The sequence below is a fragment of the Cryptotermes secundus genome, unplaced genomic scaffold (genome assembly GCF_002891405.2).
Source record: "Cryptotermes secundus unplaced genomic scaffold, Csec_1.0 scaffold1105, whole genome shotgun sequence".
In the NCBI taxonomy this organism is placed as follows: domain Eukaryota; kingdom Metazoa; phylum Arthropoda; class Insecta; order Blattodea; family Kalotermitidae; genus Cryptotermes; species Cryptotermes secundus.
In genome coordinates, this window is record NW_019718631.1 from 1,476,680 (window position 1) to 1,482,183 (window position 5,504).

General features: G+C 42.5%; 1 pseudogene; it reads right to left on the bottom strand.

Annotated features, from left to right (window-relative positions):
- Positions 1-1,847: 1,847 nt before the first annotated feature.
- On the bottom strand, positions 1,848-3,194 carry LOC111862860 (annotated as a pseudogene).
- Between the last annotated feature and the right edge of the window lie 2,310 nt (positions 3,195-5,504).

Below are 5,504 nucleotides of genomic sequence, written 5' to 3' on the forward strand. Positions count from 1 at the left end.
CTTAGTGTCTGAGTACCAGCAGTACGAGGAAGTAAATGCCTTTGAGTACTTTGATGAGGAGCAGGGAGTTGAAGTTGACGAGAATTGAGCACATAGAAACCCTTTTTGGCGTTGCCTCGATTATTCCCAGTGTATTCTAATTTCTCACTTTTGTTATAATACTTTGTTCCTCTCTCTGTTAGTATATATATATATATATATGATGTGGGAACTGCCCACATTCAAGCAAGTGTGACAACGCAAGCGTCATTGCTTAGCAACGACGAGTAAACAACGGTTGCTAGGCAGAAGCAAGTAAACAGCGGTTGCTAGGGAACTTATAAACACAGTAACCGGCAATACCAGTACCTATTACGTAACCGTTGTTACGTATATATATTTTAGTCTTGCATCTGGACAGTCAACATATGGAAGCCCCTTGTAATATTTTGCTGCCTAAGCTAAGTACAGTTTGTTTTATAATGAGAAGATTATCTCCTATGCTTAAAATTCAAAGCTTGAGGAATATTTATTTTACCCTTTATCACTCTTTGGTAAGATACTAGTACACTTTGGTATATTAGATTATGTAACTGCTTTGTCATTTTTGAACTGTGTATGTATGTATTCCCAAATCAATGCTGCAGTAATGATAATCGGCATATTAAGGTACAATTACTGCTTGCTAAGGGCAGAAAAAAAAATTCTGTAAAACATGCAATATTTTAGGTATTTTTAAGTACATTCCATAGTGAAGCGTAGGTACCCTACAGAGGATCCTTCAGGGTGCGTGTAGGTTCGAGTGATCACAGGACAGGGCGAGCAGGGGAGAACAAAGAAATCAGCAAGGCGGAAATACCCAAACAGAAATAACCAAATAAAATATTAACAAAGAATAAATATAATATATTAATAAAGAAAGAATACGAGGGTAATTCCAAAAGTAAGGTCTCCTATGTTTGAAAATATAAAATAAACATTTATTTTCAATTTTGGATACATCAGTTGAATCTTGAACATGTACTCATTTCTCTACATAATCGCCATTGCAGTCGATGCATTTTTGTAGGCGCAGTGGCAGTTTTTGTATGCCTATGTCATACCAGTTCACCTCCATGCTGTTCAGGAAACTTCGAACCTCAGCTTTCACCTCATCGTCGTTGTTGAAGCGCTTTCCAGAAAAATGTTCTTTCAACTTTGGAAAGAGATGGTAGTCACTGGGCGTCAAGTCCGGACTATAGAGTGGATGGGTGATGATGTTCCATCCAAACTGTTGCAGTTGAGGGACGGTTTGTCGGGCAGTATGGGGGCGAGCGTTATCGTGGAGAATGCTTACGCCCTTGCTCAACATCCCTCTTCTCCGGTTCTGAATCGCCCGCCTGAGTTTCCTCAGTGTCTCACAATATCTCTCAGCGTTTATTGTGGTCCCAGTTTCCATAAAGTCAACCAACAATACCCCGTTTCGATCCCAAAACACAGTTTGCCATGACTTTACCGGCAGACTATGTTTGCTTGAATTTTCGAGGCTTAGGCGAAGAGGAATGCCGCCACTGACGTGATTGTTGTTTTGTCTCAGGTGTCAAGTGGTACGCCCAGGTTTCGTCGCCTGTGACAATTGAATTAAGAAGTTGTCCTTTTCGTCAGCATAGCGGCGAAGAAATTCACAGGAAGAGTCAACTCTCTGCCTTTTGTGGTCTTCCATGAGCATTCGCGGGACCCATCTTGCGCACACCTTCCGATAATTCAACTTCTCTGTCAAAACCCGATAAATGGTGGTTCGGGAAACCCCGGGAACCGAAATGCAGAGATCATCGAGTGTGATGCGCCTATCCTGACACATGACTCGCTCAATCTTCGCGACTGTCTCGTCAGAAATTGACGGTCTCCCAGTTCCTTTTTCGTCGTCCCTGCTCCTCATCAAAGTACTCAAAGGCATTTACTTCCTCGTACTGCTGGTACTCAGACACTAAGTCGTCCATATTTGATTTTGCATCAGTGAACTCAATCTCATCCATCTCCTCACCGGTGTACCAGTGCAAGTAAGACTTGCGATTGAACATGGCTGTGAACTGCTCTGAGACCCGCTTGAACATCTCTTGGATGGCAGTGATGTTACCAATGAAGGTTGCCGACATCTTGAGTCCTCTGGGTGGTATGTCACAAACGGCAGTTTGAACGTTGTTAGGGATCCACTCAACAAAGTATTTGGTGTTCTTGTTCTGGATGTTCAACATCTGTTCATCAACTTCTTTCATGGACATGCGTCCTCTGAAGACAGCTGCAACTGTGAGGTAACGGCCATGCCTTGGGTCACATGCAGCCATCATGTTCTTGGCGTTAAACATCTGTTGTGTGAGCTCTGGTACTGTCAGTGTTCGGTACTGTTGGCTACCACGTGGGGTGAGAGGTGCGAAGCCGGGCATGAAGAAGTGGAGATGTGGGAATGGGACCATGTCGAGAGCAAGTTTCCGGAGATCAGCATTCAGCTGACCTGGGAACCTGAGGCTAGTGGTCACACCAGATATTGTGAGAGAAATTAGATGGTTAAGGTCACCAAATGTGGGAGTCGTGAGTTTCAGCGTCCTGTAGCAAATGTCGTAGAGGGCCTCATTGTCAATGCAGTATGTCTGGTCGGTATTTTCAAGTAGCTGATGGACAGACAATGTCGTATTGTAATGTTCAACGACAGTGTCCGATACCTTTGGTGAAGGTATGATAGAGTATGTGCACATTATCCTGTCTGGGTACTCCTCTCTGATGTTGGAAAGAAGCAATGTGCCCATGCCAGAACCAGGTCCACCTCCCAAGGAGTGAGTCAGCTGGAAACCCTGAAGAATGTCACAGCTCTCCGCTTCTCCCCTTACCACATCTAACACAGAGTCGACCATCTCAGCCCCTTCAGTGTAGTGACCCTTAGCCCAGTTTTTGCTAGCACCACTCACACCATAAACGAAGTTATCGGGTCTGAAAATCTGACCGAACGGCCAGGATCGGACAGATTCCAGTGTGCCAGGTTAAAGATTCACCATTATGCCGCTGGGTACATAATTTCCACTTGATGCTTCATTGTAGTAGACATTTATTCTCTCAAGCTGAAGGTCTGAGTCACCATGGTAGGCGCCAGTTTGGTCGAGACCATGCTCATCAGAGATGACCTCCCAGAACTGGAGAGAAAGAAAAACATAAGATGATCTTGAGGTCCACCAAACAGTCAATCATAAATCTAACAATTTCCACATTTTTTAATGCATTCACTAAATTTATTTTTGCTTATTTTTGACCAGGGTGTCAGACATCCATATCACATCTTGGACTATCTCGCTAAAATTGTTGAATATTACTCGTATAATACTGTGACGTATTTGCGCAATGCAGGACACCCTCTCCACTTCCAGCAGCGACGTAACAACATCGAAGCGCTGTCGCTGCTACGGTAACAGGCCAGTCAACACTCCGCCCCTTCCCCCGCGGTGACCTAACAGCACTTCTCACTCTGACGTAACAAAGGGATGCCGCTGGTAACACGAGGCAACAGGAAACGGTCGGCTGAGCAGTATGTGAGCAGAGTGTGTTGTCAGGAGTGACACAGTGTGGATCGTGAATTCGCCGAGTTCTGTTTCAAAAGTAGCAGTCGCCGAGTCGCGTTGTATCGTGTGCACGGCAGTGACTACAGCAGAAGGCGTAATTGGGATACTTCCGATGGCAGTAGCTGTATAATTGTATATAACTGTAAATTGTTTAATTGTGCAATAAATTCGCTAAATCCAGAACGGCGTGAAGTTATTTGTCGCGTGATACACACCCACCACGTGACAATTTGGTGTCAGAATTGGTTTAAACACCAAAATTATATCTTGGAGTTATTTCTTGCATGCATGAGTAGAAAGAACAACATCTGTATGTTGTTTATATAATGTGGTAATCCAGTACTGAAGTCATTTGCTTTGTGTGCGCATTCTCAGGTTATCCAGCTCCCTAGTCCATCCAAAGATATTCATATACTTACACTTAATTACATTTATGGGAGTACATCTCTCTTTGACGCTATCCCTTAATATAATTCACTTGAATGTAACTCTGAAGGGAGAGGTGAGTGAAGGGAGAGAGTTTCGGCCAGAATGCCAACTTACAAATGCGTTCCTACTGAGAGTATACATGGTGTGAAGAATATCCTAAGAATAAATGAGAATTTTATACTCCTTAGACGTTAGATTTCTCCTTTTCCAGGATTAATACAAATAGCAAAGAGCTGCACTGCAAATTTTAAAGAACACTTTTCTAATCCCATGTACAGGTGTCATAGTCTATAAGTATAAGTGGCCAGCTGCTTGCCCAGTCACAAAATAGGCCATTCAATAAACCTGAAGATTCACTACCATGCTTGCTGCATGGAGCATGATGTCAGTCAATGTTCGTGATGGATTTTATGTAATGGACTAAAAGGTTTTGGGTGGAAAGTGGTAGTGGCCTCTGACTCTTCTAGTTTGAACTAAAAATAGCTCATATTCAAATATGAACAGTTCAGATTGAAATTCAATAGTACATGTCATTTATTTAGATAGGAATCAAAATTATATTTGGTTTACAGTATCACAGTTGTTGAACGAAAAATACTTTATTTGCCACATGCTTCTGATAATTAATTTCTTAATATAAATCTGAAATTCTCAAAAACAGAGGAAACTGAAAATATTTTGAAATCCATAAGCACAGAAATTCATATTGCTATGATGAAATCGACACAAATTTCTTTAACACAAATTCTGTTTACATAAGCTCACCCTTGAATTATGTATAAATAAAATTTTATTATATGGTGTTTTCTTGGACGCGTAAAATACTCTGAAGTAGAGCAACATTTCATAGAATTTGAATATGTAACTACAACCGATATACCTATTTACATCATCCTTATATGTCGCCACCCTTTACCCCCAGGAATATTCATGGTACTCATTTCTGTTAGAGGCTGAGTCGACCCCAGGGCCATAGTGTGGCTCGAAGGATTAGGTCAGTTGAAAAAATCCACCTCATCGGGATTCGATCCCGCGACCTTCCGGGTTGTAGCATAGTGCCTCAACCAACTACGCTACTAGCAGATTGAAATGATAGTCGAAGAATCAGAAAGTGCTCCTGAAGGTAGGAAGTGTCACGAACTGAAATAGGCCTTGAGTAATTCGTGTAATATTGGAAAGTGTAGTACAGTTGCTATGCAACGATCGCTAGAAGGAAGATGCGTTGCTTGGTAGAGGCTCGGAAAACACATTCCCGCAGAAACGAGACGCACACAACAATACGGTTACAATGAAACTGTTGTGTTTTCTGTTGGGTCCTCCTCGAGGCTATATAGCGAGGACCCCAGGCCGTCTGAGTGAAGTGAAGTAGTTGGTTAGTGAGTGAGAAAGTTCACTTATCAGTTGAGGGTTGGAAGTTGACAAAAGTTCAGTTGTCGGATATTCGCCAGACAGTAACAAGAGCACGGAATGTGAAGAATCTCCGTCTGCAGGATCCGTTACTATTGGGGG